Source organism: Phymastichus coffea, unplaced genomic scaffold (assembly GCF_024137745.1).
Source record: "Phymastichus coffea isolate CEN01 unplaced genomic scaffold, Cenicafe_Pcof_1.1 PCOF00001, whole genome shotgun sequence".
Taxonomy (NCBI): Eukaryota; Metazoa; Arthropoda; class Insecta; order Hymenoptera; family Eulophidae; genus Phymastichus; species Phymastichus coffea.
In genome coordinates this window covers 16,655,850-16,671,252 of record NW_026706812.1, presented here as the reverse complement: position 1 = coordinate 16,671,252, position 15,403 = coordinate 16,655,850, and positions in this window count along the sequence as shown.

Genomic DNA, 15,403 nt, shown 5'->3' with positions numbered 1-15,403 from the left:
GCGCATTCGGCTGCTGCGACGCAAACGCGGCTTCGTTCTCGAAAACTACGTTCTCTCTCTCTCTCTCTGTCTGATGAACGAGCGATCCGCTGGCAGCGGCAGTGCTGCGTGGCCGCGCGACGTGCCAACGACAAATGGAAAAGGCCTCGAGTGGGTGGGCAGACTCACATAGCCAGACGTTGCCCCTGGGCGCGGAGTGGAGCGCGTTGAGGTGCAGGCTGAAGTCGAGCTGGGCGAGGTCCTGCCTGAGGTGGACGCTGTCCATGTCGAGGGCCCTCTGGGGCAGCAGGAACAGGTGGTCGCTGCCCTCGAGCGGGCCGAGAGCCCCGGGCCCGAGGCCGGCGCCGCGCGGCGCCCCTCGAGCCGTCAGCATCGCGACGCGCTGCGCCCGGGCATCACTCTCACTCTCACTCGCACTGGCGCTGCCGGCGGCGGCGGCGGCGCTCGACGCCGAGCCCGAGCCTCGCCGCGGCGACGCTCGCTCGGTCGCTCGATCGCTCGGTCGCTGGCCACTCGCGGCTACTCTGGCTCGGCCGGCCCGACTGGCCGTCGACCGTTCTCGCGCGAGCTGCGGGCGGGCGAGTGCGGCGCTCGCGTCGGCGGCCGCTCGGCGACTGAGCACGCGACTCGTCGCTCGACCGCGAGCGGCGCGGCGCCGACGGCGGGAGGGAGGCGGGCGCGAGCGCCTCGGCGAGCGCAGCTTGCGGCCGGCCGCGGCGACGACGGCGACGCCGGGAGCGAGCTTGCGCGCGCGCGCCGTGGCGTCCGGCTCGCGAGAGCGGCTTTCTCGGCGCGGCGGGCGAGGCGGGCGCGGGGCCTCGAGCGACGCCCGAGCGCAGGAGCGCGCGGGTAGCCGCGTAGCCTACTGACTCGATCCCGGAATCGCCTCTCTCGACCCGCTTCGCGAAATAACGGTGGCGCTCCGAGGAAGCCGGTTCCCGGCCTTCGACACGTGACGCCAGCTCGTGCGTCAGCGGCGTGCTCCGGACGAGCGTGTAGCGGCCGATCGGGCGACGCTGATGCCGCTGCCCGTCTGTTCGGGACGGCAAGCTGATTGCGAATAATGTTGGCGCGATTGCGGTCTGTGCAGTTACGTCCATGCGTAAGTCGTAATGGATACGCGGTTCGCGCAGTGAGTCACCTGAAGCACAAATCGAAGAGAAAGAAACGAGAAGTGGGACAAAGGCTCGGAACAGCCGTTAGGTAATCGGAGCGCAAAGTAAAACTAACAATTACGTCGAGTGAACGGCCGGCTGGACAGAGCGAGCGAGACGCAAAGATCGCTCGGCAAATCGAAGGCTCGACTGCGAGCTGCGAGTAGGCAAAGCGCGCTTGCTCGAGACCATTCGGTCCAGAGGGGTACCCCCCCCCCCCATTCAGCGCGGGCGCACTGGCTCGAGTTCGGCGCGCGACGTTCCGAGAGAAAGAGCCGCGCGAGCTCGTCTTTCTACGAGGGTCCGCGGCGCCCACGAAACGGCCAATGAGGACGCCTCAGCGGCCAGCCAGTTTAACGAGCGTCGCGCGCGAGAAACTACGGCGCGCAAAGTCGACAACGATCGCGAGCGTTCAAACCTCCTACGGTCGGTCGGCTCGCAAGGACGAGCCACCTGTGCAGCCTCTTCGCGATTGTCGCGCGTCTGTCGGCACCGAGATCTTTCGACTGACCGCTCGAACGAGCCGACCGAGGAGCCGCGGGTCACTCGCAGAGGCCGAAACGGTGGCGCGAGCGAAAGCCTCGTTGCGCCGTCGCGAAAGTGCGAACGGAATAATCGAGCGACGATCGGCAGGCAGGAGACTCGCGGACCCGGCGACCGGAGAGGCCGATAACGGTGCGTCCGCGTGCTGCGGACTGACTGCCTACTTCTCGGCGGCCCGCCGAGCCGTCGCGGGCCAGCAGGTTTGTCGCTCGCTGCATCGTCCGGCCGCGACTCGCTTTCGGAAGCCAATTAGCCCGGACGAAAGTCGCACCCGATTGCCAGCTGAAAGCCAGCGAGCGCGGCCGGCGTTATCGGCGCGCAGTCGTAGAAAAGAGGCCTCGCCTCGTAAAAGTAACGGCTAGAAAGTAAGTTGGGCGCTCGACCGGCCGAGCTGCTGCATTCTCGATCGCTCGCTCATTGCGACTCGGCGGGCCTCCGACTGTCGAATCTGGGCTGGCCGATCGTCCGTTCGCCGCTCGCTCGTTGGCGCGTGACGCGAGACTCGGGGCCAGACGACGGGAAAAACGCGCGGAGAGATAAGGAAAGGCGAAAAAATAAGCGACGCGCCTATACCGTTACGCCAGTCGGCCGCGTCGCGCAAAAAGCGCCCGAGGAATCGCGTGCGAGTGCCGCCTCTCGCGCTCCGTTTTCTCGCCCTGGACGTCGGCGGCGGCTGCACCGCCAATTGTGCGCGCTCGTCGGCCGCAGCGGCCGAGTCCACTCGGGAGCCAGTGATCGCGCGGCTAGGCGGCTTCTTCGTTTCTCCGCCTCGTCTCCGTCGCCGGAAGGCTCGATGCTCGACGAAAGGCCAAAGAAGCAGGCAGCGATGCAAGTCGCCAAAGTAAACGAGGCGCCCGAACGATCCAATTATACGGAGGCTCGGATTTCTCTTCGCGGCAGCTCGCTTCTGTTAAACGCACGTGCCGAGCTACGCGCGGCCAGTCTTTCGCTCGATTGCCTACGATCCGCAGGTGCAATTCAGTTCGAGCTCTTCTCGACTCTGCGCCTCTGCGTGATTAGTCCGGGGCCTGCTGCCTGTCCGTTCTCGTCCGCGAGCATATGTCCAGCTGCGCGAAACAATCGATGACGAGCGAATGGCCTTTTCCGCCGAACCTGATTTCGAGTGGACAGTTTTTTCGTGAAATGCCTATTTCACAAGTGATGAGCTTTTACAGCGCCGACGGTTATCGTCTTCTTCCGCATGAGTCAATGCTCCGCGATCTAACTTGGCTGACCGACGGGCATTGAAATCGAACGGCTTCTTTAATTCCCAAAAACAACGTGCGACTGTAAACAAGTTGTGGAAATCCAATGTTAACGAGAGTAGGAGCTCTGAAAATTTCGCAACTTTTGAAATTGGCGTCTTGCGAGACGCGACAAGATACCTTTTGTTCTTGCGACGGGCCACTTGGCAAAAGCCACCTGTTGGTCATTCGTCGGAGCGACCATTTTCCGTAGAAAAGAATGCAAAGAACCAGCATGCCCGGACTCAGCATTAGTGCCGTCTGTCGACGCACGACACTGTGTCTAGGCGGCGGTTGTGCAACGAAGGGAAAAACAGTGGAGGCAACAGCGATCGATCGCTCGCTGGCGCCAGTCACTCGATTAATCGAGAAAGCTTGAAGTGGCCGGGGAGCGCAGTCCACGTAAAAGCGAGGCGCGCGCACGCTGAATCGGCAACGCTTCGCGGTGGAGGACCGGCGCTGACGATGCGCAGTGCAGACGGAAATAAACCGGCGGAGTCGCGCTGCTCCGCCGACCATTCCTCTGCCGCGTTCCGAGCGAATGACGAGGCCGCAAGCTCCCGGCCGTCAAATTGAAAGCTCCGCGGACAAAGGAGCGCCGGCGCCGGAGCCAGCGTCGACTATTTGGGTAGCGAGTGTGTCGTCGGCTGGCTGGGCGAAGCGCGCACGCCGTCTCGGCATCCCCATCCGATCACTTTCACCGCGGGATTTCTTTTGTCTCCGCTCGCGTGACTCAGCGCCGCGTGAGACGTCCGCGAAAGTACGTTGGCACCGCTTAGCGGCCCGCGGAGGCCGCGCATCTCTGATCGCCTGCCGTTCCGCGCCACTGCGCAGCGCCGCGCTGCCCAACCCAAGTTTCCAGCCTCGAGATAGCCTGCGATCGGCGCGCCGATGATTCGACGGAGGCTCGATAACGGGCCGACTTGGCCAAGCGTGGCGCGGAGTGAGCTTTCGATCGTGGCTCCCCCCCCCCCCCCCCAGCACCCCTCTTCCAGCAGCGCGCGCGATAATCTCCATCGACGAGAGTCATTTGCAATTTTGCGCGCGCGTTTCCCATCGAGCCCGAGCCAAATAATTGCCGGCAGCTGCGTTTATGAGCCTGCTTCGGAGAAAGCCATTACGTCGGCGCAGAGTGCGAGTGAGACTTTTCGCGGATGGATAATGACCAAAAGAAGAGCTCGCAGCCTGTCCGTGGTGGTTTAACGAAGAAGGACACTCGCTCGTCCGTGGATGGGCTTTACGAGGGACATCGCGAGGCGGCGAACGAGGCCGCGTCAATGGAATGCCGATGCAAATGGGCTATCGACCGAGACGCGATAGCCGCCAACAGCCAATAGCCTCGGGATCGATTATCGGCGGATCGATCGTCGCTCCGCACGAGCGGCCAAACTCGCCCGCTGCTCCGCTGCGTCTGCGGCCGCTCGACGCGACGGCTCGGCCGGACCGTGCGGCGCTCGTGCCGACCACTCGCAGTCGGGACGCGCAACGAGGCGCCCGCGGCCAGCTGCGCCCGGCAGGTGGACGGTCGTTCGTCCGCGCGCGCGCGCGCACCTCGAGGCGGCAGGGACCAGGCGACTCGGCGCGCCCGACTGCGAACGGGGGGGGGGGAGGCTGCAGGACCGACCGAGTAGCAGGCGAGTGCCGAGTGGTGGAGGCCTCGCCCGCGAGCTGGCGCCAGTCGTCGGCGCCGCGTCGCTGGCGGCGGGCCGCCTCTGGCGGCAAAGCCGCCAAGCGTCGGCAGTATGCGGCACACGTTGCGGCTGTCGCGGCGCGCTCGAGCCGGCGACCGGGCGCGACGTTCGTCGGGCAACGCTGCATTCCAGCGATCGGCCGTCCTTGCCGCGCGGCGACGGCGAGCGGCTCTCGCCGGCAGCGCCCTCCGAGTCGCGGCCTTCCCGCCCGCGCCCCGCCTGGCCGCGGCAAAGCTCGCGCTCCACATTCGAGCTATTAGCGGCCGTGCGGTCGACGACGGGCGCCCACTTCTGCGCGCGAGCGTCTTCGGCCATCGTCGCGAGAGGCGGTCGACGAATGTGGAGCGCGGGCCTCGCCGAGGGACCGGCCGCTCGCTTCGATTGCTCCGACGCCAGTCGCGCTGCGGAAGCTCGGGTCGCTGCCAAGCTTCCCGAGCCTTTCGGTGCGCTCTCGATTGGACGCTCGGCGGAGGCTCTATAATGGACGCGCTTCCAGAAATATTAAAACTCTCCGAGTCCCCTTCAATGCGCTGCGCCGCGCGAGTAAAGTCGGATCGGAACTACGCCGAGTCAACGAAACGTCTGGTGCCCGCTCGGAATGCCGCGAGGGAACGGTTCCACCGTCGCCGCCAGCGACTCCACGGCCGCGGCGGAACGGAAGAGCATCGGACTCCAACTCGAATGTGGCGGTTCCGTGGTCGCGCGCGCGCGCGAATCCGAGCGGACCGTTGCAGGAGGAGGGTCGATCGAGCGTGCGCAGGAAGCGACGTCGGATCGGCGAGCGACCGGTGCGCCCGAAACTGCAATGCCGCGCGTGTGTGCCGGGACGGGCAGACTGCCAGCCGTCGGCCGCCGCGACCGACGAGAGCTTGCGGACAAGCGGCGCTCCGTGGCGAAAGCTGCTGCTGTCGGTTGGGCGGAAATTCGCCCCCTCGCCGGGAGCACTTGGCACTGGAAGAGCTGCGGCGAGCAGTCTGCCTGGCGCGAGAAGCTCAGGGGGCGAAGCGGGGCAAGGACCCCGGTGGAGTTAGTCGGGCCGTCCGACGCGCATGGATGCGATTTCAGTGGGTCGAACTGTCGCGCGACAATCGACTCGACGAGGCCTAGCACGCGAAGTTGGCGGAGACGAAAACAGACGCAAAGCGAGCCAGCGGCGTTCCTATCGCCACGGTCGTTCGAGCCTTTCAAACGACTCTTGAATTTCAGTCGATCAATTCGGACGATCGCGAGCAGCTCTGTCTTGAGTGCTCGAGGACGACGATTAGGCGACTGCCGATTTCTAGTTTGCAGAGCGAGAGCGCTAGAGAGAGAGTGTCCTTGCGCGCCAGGCAAAGTCGCGTTCAAGGTCGCCTCGCGGCATCGCCAGCTCGCGTTTTTCAAGCGACAGCGCCACGTGTCTTGCTCGTAGCTCGTTTTCCGCGGCACGCTGACTCTTCTCTAACGAGGAGGCGGCGCGCCGCCGATCGATCGTCGTCCGGCACTGATCGACGACAGACGCCTCGCGAGAATGCGCCGGACGGGAACAGCCGATCGCCGCGTCGAGCGAGCGGGCGCGCGGACGCGGCGTGGACGAGCCGTACATGGCACGGGCAACAGCCGAGCGCGCGGCTCGACAGGCCGCGGCCAGCTGTGTCGCGCGCACGTGGGAAAGCGCCGTCGCCGCAGCCACGCTGTCTCGTCCTCTCGGGCGCGGCTCATCGGAATCGCAGCGGGCGCCTCGGCCTGTCGTCGTTGTCGTCGTCGTCGCCGCTCGAAACGGCCGATTCGCATGCGCGCAGCTGGAATCTCGGGGCTTCCGAAGTCGGCCGGCGAGGTTGCGCAACGCAGGCAGATTTACGTCGAGTACTGTCTTGCGACTCGGCGGCACGCCACGGTGCTACAATAGCCTTTGCTTTGAATGGCGCAACGACAACGACGCGGACAAAAGAGCGAGTGTTCGTCAGCGAGCGGTCGCGACTGCATAATCAAGCTTCTTCCGAAGCAGCTACGCCGACTGCCAACTGCGCCTCGCGTTCTGCCACGCCAACGCTTTCCGCCGAGTCGACGGCAGCGCCGAGCGCGCGACTTTCCGTCGATCCCAGCCCAACGATCAGACGCCGCCCGTGGAAGGCTGCTTCTCTGCTGGTCCGTTGCCAACTGAAAAACCAGAACTAACGCGAGCGGCGAGCGGCCCGAGCGTACGTACGCGCTTCCCGCGCGCACTCGTGCAGAAAGCAGCGAGCGCGGGCTCGTTTCGTTTTCGAAGCTCGCGCGCGCGCTCCGAAACGCTCGGATCCGCGGGCGCCTCTCGCGCTGCGAGACGACGATCGTTCGGCGGGCTCGAGCGGCCGGTAGAGTAGTGCCGCGGGTCAACGACCGATTTGTCCCATCTGCCGGCGGACGCGCCGCGCTCGGAGGAGAACAATGAGGCGCGGGCGTTGCAAGAAGGCAGCGATCCGCGCGACTGGCCCCGCGGAGGAGCCGTGGGCCGCGCGTCGAACCGATCATCGCCAGTGTATTAGCGCAGAGTCGCCCTCGCGCGTCCGATGCGAGCGAGACGTCGCCGACTTTTTACCTCGGCCAGTCGACTTGGACGCCTGCTCGTCTCCGCGTGGCAGTCTGATCGGTTCGCAAGGGTGCTCGAGCGCCGTCGACCACTCGGTGGACTCTGCTACACACGAGCGACCGGCAAACATTTCACTGCGAATGCGTCGCGTGATATCGGAGCGGAAGGAATCCAGTTGAGAGTAGGACGGCGAAAATGAAAAAAACACCGTTACGCAATGCGACAGCCGCGGACGGCTCGTAAATATCGCAAGAGCGACGCACAGTGCAGATCATCGCGGACGCAGGCGTAAGCAAATAGGCGCGCGGCATCGAGCACGTCGTCGCGCGCGTCGGCGCGGCCGAGAACAAAGGCGCGGGCACTCGGCTGCGCGGGGATTCGGCGGCGAACCGCGCGATTAGGAGGGCAGAATAAATCAAGCTGGCGATAAGTGCGCGGCGACTCGGAGTGGGTAATTTATGCTCGCCGGGACCAGATCTCGACAGGCCAAACCAGCTGGACGCCGAGTGTCGGCGTAAGCGCGGATGAGCGCCCGCTGCCGCGAACGAGGACTCGCTCGACGTCGCTGAACTTGGCCGGTCGTCCTCGGCGCGGCTTTTTGCGCCTCGAGCGATCGCAAAAATTGGCGCTCGACCGAGCGGCGAGCCTCGACGACGAGGCGCACTCGGCCACGTCGCTGGACCGCGGCGCCGACCTGTTGCTCGAGCGCTGCGTGCGTCCGAACGACCGGCGAATCGCTCGACGGACGGCAATGGTAACGTCGTTAGCTTATTTGACAGCCGAGCGCCAATAAAATTATACCTGTTAGCCGTCGCTCGACTTCCTTTTCGATTTGCATGCAAATGCGACTTACCCAAGTCGCGCGATACAGCGCTATTAGCAAATCTCCTTGTCGGATGCTCACCTGAAATAAACAGATCGGTGTTTCAATCGAGACAATTTAGTAAATGGAGAGAGAGAGAGAGAGAGAGAGAGAGAGAGAGAGAGAGAGAGAGAGAGAGAGAGAGAGAGACTGAAATCTAAAAATAGAGAGTCGTGGAAGATTTTGAGAATTCAAGGTTGGCATGCGCGTGGAATTGGCTCGGCGGAATGCGTCAGCCTTCGAGAGAAAGGCGGTGCGAGCGGACCTATCTTATCGGCAGCGATGATTGTCAAAACGAGAAGTGTCGCGCACGGATCTCGCAAGCTCGACGCGCACGATGTAGCCATTGTCGAGCGGCAGCCTGGGCTAGAGAGAAGGCGAAGCCGCGGTCGGTCGGGCCGGGCAAGGAGCAAGGGCGCCGCGACGACTGCGCGCGCGCTGGATCGGGCGTTCCAGTTTGCAGCGCGGCGCCGGGATCGATCGAAATGGGCCGGTCGGGCGGCGCTCGGGCGGCGCTCGGGCGGCGCTCGGGAGCTGCCGAATTCCAGAAGTGCTATTATCGGGCCGCGAGCGCGCGCACGCGCCAGTGGCGTGCGCGCAGCCGCGTCGCGCCACAGGCTGCTCGTCGCCTCGACGGCGCTCGGGGCACTGGGCGACTCTCCTGCTCTCTCTCTCTCTCTCTCTCTCTCTCTCTCTCTCTCTCTCTCTCTCTCTCTCTCTCGCGTTCGGCCATCCGAATCGCGCCACCGAACTCGTCTCTTTCGCCGTCTTTGCCTCCTCTTCGTCGGCCAGTTACGTGCGCATTTCCTCGCTATCGTCGCAACGACATCCGACAAGTCGATGCGAACCAGCTGGAATTTCGCCGCTCTCGCCGTCTCCGCGGAAAGAGGCTCGCTCTATCTAATCTTATCGGTGCGCACATGCGACTTGGCATCCTCCAGGTTCGCCAAGCTCTTTCAACAATCGAGCGCCTCTCCCGCGGCACCTCGCGAGCTTCGCTGTACTCGTTCCGCGAGCCTCGCGCGATTATCTCGAGCGGTCTAGTTACATAATTAGGCGGCTCGCCGCGGTTATTAAAAGCAGTCGTTTGGTCCGATAGGCAGCTTTAATTGGACAGGCCGAAGGCACGCAGTCGGTTTTAATGGCGGCAAGCTCCGACGCGTTCATCTGGCGTGCCTATCAGCTGGACTTTCAATTCTATCGGGCGCGAAATATCGTCGCGCTCGCTGACTGCCCCGCGGCGGACGGCGTCGATGCGCCGCTTCGCCGTCTCGGCCGGCCACGCGGTCGCTTCGTAAAATCGCTTCACGCCCGCTTCGGAGGGGCTTCGCTCGTCGGATCGTCCCTCGACAGAGCGCGACGCGCTATTCTTTTGGCCAAACGCATAACGTAGCTTTCGGCCGAGCTACTCTTTCAGCCAGACACTCGGTACCCATTGTCTCGCTGCGCGTTCATTGAAACTCCATGAAAGACCACATCGCGCTCGTGAATCTCGTTGCTGCGAGGCTCCTGCAACATGCGTTCAATCGACTGCATCGCCTCGAAATATTTTCAGCGCGTTATTCCTTTTGTTCTTCTTTTGCACTCGCAGCAGTGACGTGACTCGTGACTGCCAAAGATGGTCAACTGCCGAGGATGACAATTCTCAATTGGAAAACTTGTTGTAAACTTGTAGTTGTGTAAGTAAAGACGACGTAGGTTTCGAGGTTAGTTGTATCCGACAAAAGCAAATCTAATAATGAAAGAGCGACTGGCACTTGCTGTATGGTTTCTCGTGGAAAACTGCGAAACGACGAGAGCCAAAGGGGCCGGAACGTACGCGCTACATCGGGTGCAGAAGAGCCAGCGAGGATGTCGGATTTTTCGAAAATTGCCGCAATAATCGCGCGAACAATCGACATCGCCGAGGAGCAGACGTCGGAGCGCAACGACATCGCGGAAGACTGCCGGCGAACGGTTGCTACCGCATCTCGTGGCGCGAGCTGAGAGAACGATAGCCAGGCGCCGAGGTTACACATACGATTACGGCTGCGGGCGCCGGAGCACGACGAGCTTCGCGCGCTGCCGGCGAGCTTGTGGCTCGAGTCGTCGCGCTCTGGGCGAGCGCGGCGGCCACGCGCTGCTGCTCGCGAAATCGCCGGTCGGCAGGCGCCTCGGCGCTCGCTCGTCGGACAGGGTTCGTCGTGGGGCCCGCAAGCTCGCGAGCGCGGCACCCTCGCTTCGGCTGGCTGACACGCGTTATATATTTCGGATCGCTGCGGCTAGCGCGCGACTCGGCCGCCTCTGGTCCTCGAAAAGACCAGCAGACCGGTTCGAGCTCCGGTTGTTTGAAGTTCGCTCGCGAGCGTCGCCCTTCCGTTGTCGTTTATTTTTATTCGGCGGCTTCGCGCCGCGCGCCCTCTCTTCCTTCCCATTCATTTACGAGCGATTTTCGTGCGCCGGCGACGCTGCCGGCTCTGCCTGCCGTTATTTTTAGAGACGGACATCCGAAGTGCATAAATACCACCGAATCCGGAGGCCTGCTCGCCGCTCACCGGCGGCTTTCCTTTCCGCCGTCGCCTGCCGAGCGAGGCCTCCTCGATTCGCGGTCCTAGCAGCCACGATCAAGTTTCGATGCAGCCGGCCGCGGACTGCCGAGCGAGCGCTTGGCGAAGCGCGAACGCGCCGTGCACAATCGGGCCGAGCTTGCGCTCCCGGTAGCTCTCGTCGGCTCTGGCGAACCAGCTCTCTGCGATGGTGTTCGCCGAGGCCGGCTCGATTGTTTTCGAGCGCGCCGAGGAGGACGCAAGCGAAATTTGACCGAGCGGTTCGCGAGGCCTGGCAAGGGAGGCCGGTTGCGTACAATAAACGAACAGTCGATGCCACGCGTCTCGCCGGCTCATCGTTGACTGCGCGTCAACTGTATCTCAAGGCCGATATCGACCTCGCGCATAGCCTACTCCACATCGGAGCCGCTCGCCTCAAAGTCACTCGCCTCGCTATTCGATCTGCCAGACAGCTCCGAAGGAAGGCTCGCCCCTGTACTCGTCTCCAGTCCGAAGCCGAGGTGTCAACGCGTTTCCCGCAAGCGAGCTATTCTCGTATGTCCGACTGCGGCGGAAAGAAATTGCCGATCTAGCGAGCCTCCGAGTCGAATCTTCCTAGCCGAGCTCCGGAAGGCCTTGCGCAGCTCGTCTTGGAAGTGCGCGTGCGGGCTCGAACCTAACCTCGCGGCGTCGAGCGAGTCGCCCGAGAAGTCAGGGTGCGCAACTCGACGCAGGTGGCCTGAAGAACGACGAGCGACAAAGGGAGGCGCGCCGCGAGGTCGAGAGGCAGAACGCGGTTGAGCCGGCGATGATCGATCCGAGAGCGCGCACACTCGCGCAGCTGTCTCGAGTCGAGTCTATTGTCAGACCGATACTGTTCGTTCGCGCTATCGTGGCCCACAAGCGCAGCTTTCGGGCCGTAGGGGAGGGAACCGACGCCGCTTCCAGCGCGAGCACTCGCAAATCATTCGCGTGCCAGTCGACGCCCGAAGCAGTCAGCTCGAAAGCTCGCTGTGCGAGTCGAGGCAGCCACTCGCAACGACGCACGGGAGGGATACCTGCGTCGCGGCACCGTTCGTACAATCGACTGGCCATAACGAGCCTCGTAAAAAGACGGAGCTGTTGCGTTCGTGCGGGATATAAAAAAAAAGCGTGGTGCCATGCGTGCCTGCTCCGTCGGCCAGACCGAGGGGGGATACTCGGCTACACCTCTTTCTCTCGAAACGTGCGACTCCGCGAGCTTCTGGAAATAACACCTAACCTCAACTGACGGCACGACGGCACGCGAGCCAAGTGAAAGCACACTGGCTTCGTCGTGGCGGCCGGCCCTTCATTAGGGTGTGACGATTCCCCAATGGCAACAGTTTGCTCGCGGCCTGTGACAAATGCCTCGTTACGTCGGCTCGGACGGGGGCAATCGCGTTATTCGCAGGCTGAATCGATCCGTGCCGCTAGGCGTCATTGACGCTATCGCAAACTCAATGCTCGCTGGATCATCGTCGATCGAGCCGAGCCTTGCCACGGGGACTCTCCGCGTGAGCGCGCAGAAGTGAGGTGGCTGCTCCATTGGACCACGCGAACGCCGAGTTGACGACTGGCGGGTTCAAGGTGCTAGAGCGCACTCGAATGCAAAACAGACGCCGAAGACGCGCACGGCGAGAGCTTATCACTTGCCACCTGCCAAGCGCACTCGGACCAGAACTGCAAAAGTTGCGAGCTGACTATAGTTGGGATTAGCGGCGAGACGTGCTGGTCGAAAGTACGATAGAAAGAGCGAGTGAGAGAGAGAGAGAGAGAGAGACAGAGAGAGAGAGAGAGAGAGACAGAGAGACTGGCTGCGGCAAGGCCGATGGCTGCATTTGTGCGTGCGGCTGACCTTAATAGGCCGAGCGAACGAGCAGTTGGGCCGAGTTCTTTGGCCAGCGAAAATGCACGTTACATATTCCGTAAAATCATACAGGAGAGCTGTGGCATGTAGCGCGTGACTCAACGCTGGCGACCGATGCCAGCTACAAGCACGCACACAAATAAAGTCAGTCGGTGAATTTTCGGAGTCGAAAAGTCAAAGCGAGCTAGAGCAGGTAGATGCGGCGGAAAGGAGCTTGGGAAATGTAGGGTCGAACAGCGAACATAACCTAGCAGCCGCGGCGAGTCGAGGGTGCGCGGCGGGCGTTAGTTCGCCAGCAGTGGCAACGTCATCGCCGAGATCACGATGCCGCGAGTCGGTAGCGGCGACGGGGCCCTCGGCGCAGCTGTCGGTCAGCCGGGCACGGAGAGGTTAAGCGCGCGTACCTCGCTTGTCTTGCTCGTCCTTGTTGCTGCTGCTGCTGCTGCTGGTGTCAGCCATGTTGCTGCGACGGCGGTGACGACGGAGACGAGGACGAGCCCGAGGGTGACGGCTAACCTCTGATTCTCTGTCTCTAGCTCTCGAGTCGCGTCGAGGGGAGACGAGCGGAGTCCGTTGCACTGGCTATTCTCTGTCACACTCACAGGTGCACGCACAACCAATCACAGGCACACTGGCCGCCAATCGAGGGCGATGGCTAGCTGGCAACACGGGACACGGGCGCGACACACATGCGGACACACTCGCAATCGCGATCGCAGCTCTGGGCAGCGTTCGTCTATGCACTATCGCGAACTTCGTCTGCATGCGAAGGCTCGGGCTCGGGCTCGCGGCTCGCCTGCTGTTATGCTGCTCTACTGTGCTGCTTCCTAGTCCGTTCGTTTCGTTCTTTGCCATCTACTGCCTCGGCTGTCTGCCCCCTCCCGCTCCCCTTCCTCTTCGTGCCTCGAGCGGGTCGAGCCACTCGCCCCCGCCGCGCTCTCGCGTGCCGTCGTACCACCAATCCGTGTATCTAGCGCCATCTGTATGCGCCATTGTCCCTGCATCTATACCACTTACCGACCAACTTTGTATTGACCAACTTTTGTTCGCTTGTTCAAAATCATCAACATATTAGAGTAATTAAATATTTGGAGCACTCGTGTGTATACGTACTGCAAGATAATTATTCGTTCAAATTCGTGCTACTGTAACAACTCTGCACGTGCATATTACGTGTATAAATAAAAAATGATAAACTGCAAAATCTTACATATTGAACGTCTTTGAGTGCAACGTTAATTATTTGCCATTTTTAACGAACTGTCAGTCAAATGCAGTTGAATGTACATCATTAACTTTGTTCTTGTGAAGTATCGAATGGAAACTTTTGAAGATGTCAATAAATTCCAACTGAAACTACGAGGCGTAAGCAGAACAACAGAGCCTTAATTTTAATGCTTTTGACAATGGAGTTACCGAATTTTCAAAAACACCTTCGTCGTTTTGTTAATTATCGTTGTAAAGTAATATGATCCAGCAAATTAATAGCACGATGAAAAAGCGATTGCATTTTCTCTTTCAATCAAGTAAGCACGACAACGCTCATACCTATATTTTTAAGTAAATGACATACGGAGTACGACACGATGCGCGGCATTCTCGTCAAGCCGGCATCCGGCGGCAGTCCGCACAGCTAACAGCTGCGTTGTGACCTCTCCCTTGCACCTCGCACCTGACGTAACTGCATCGGATTCAGTAACGTATGCGTTGCTATATTTCCCATTGCTTCGCGTCGCTTTTTCTTCACTATGATTATTCTCTGTATTTTTTCAAACTCTATTGCTATTTCCATTGGTTTTCAAAAAGTACTGACATTTACATACTCCGTGGAAGACTGATAAATGCTATTATTATGTACGATCGATTTTGAAACATCTAATCCATGAAAGCTATGTTACATCGCAAGCTATCTACTAAGTAAAGCGAGTAAGATTGTTTATACGATTTTGTAACAATAAACAAAGTTAGAGTTGAAACTTATTGTCGAACATTTATTTTGCTGTATGTCTATTGCTGACCCAAGCATTTCAGATATAATGTGCATTGCGAATCAATAAAAGTCAATAGGAAAATCACCTCACTTGCAAATAAAGCTTAGGAAAAAGCAAATACACACATTTTAAATTCGCAGAAGCTTCCATCAAAACAATCAATGCAAAGCATAAAAACTGTTCCTGTTTTATTTCATTATTTTTTAACAAGCGCGACGGGCTTACAATGCATATTCCTTTATTCGTGAACAATGCATATGTACAATTGAACTTCACAGAGTCGGTTTTTTTTATAAACGCCAACTTGGCTTTTATCGTAAAAATTAAATTGTCATTGATGGTAAGTTTATCGGCAGTCGAGTTTTACCTTCTTGAACTATATCAATTGGTATTAAAATAGTTTGAGCAATCGTAGCTTTTCAATCTGTACGCCGTAGAGCGTTTAAATCAAAAGTTTTCAGGGACAAGTTTTAGTTGCAGTTTCCACTGCAACTGCGATAAAAAGTCAACAAACCTTCAAGCAACTCGATGTTTATTCTAACAACTTGTATAACTGTCATACAATGCATAGACGTGCGGATAGTCGAAGACTTTATCTGATTTTTTAAGTGGAGCCAGCTCTGGTGATTCAGCAGTCGAGAAACTTCGCTGCTCGTTTTTGTGCACAGCCATGCAATACTTATTTATTAAATAACTCCGCCTAAATCTACACAAAAAGTTGATTTTTTACAAAACTTTTGTTGTACCTAGAGGGATTTCATTCCTACTATACGCTAACATATTTGTAAGAAACAGCAAATAAAGATTGTGAGCGCGATAAAAAGTGGAAAGAAAATTTTATAGATATCACTAAACAAAACCAAATGGAATGAGCTGTAATTGAAAAAATGACGATTGCTATATCTTCTCTTCCATTGTCATAAATAATAAACTTCATTCAAAAGCAGATATTTGCGCATA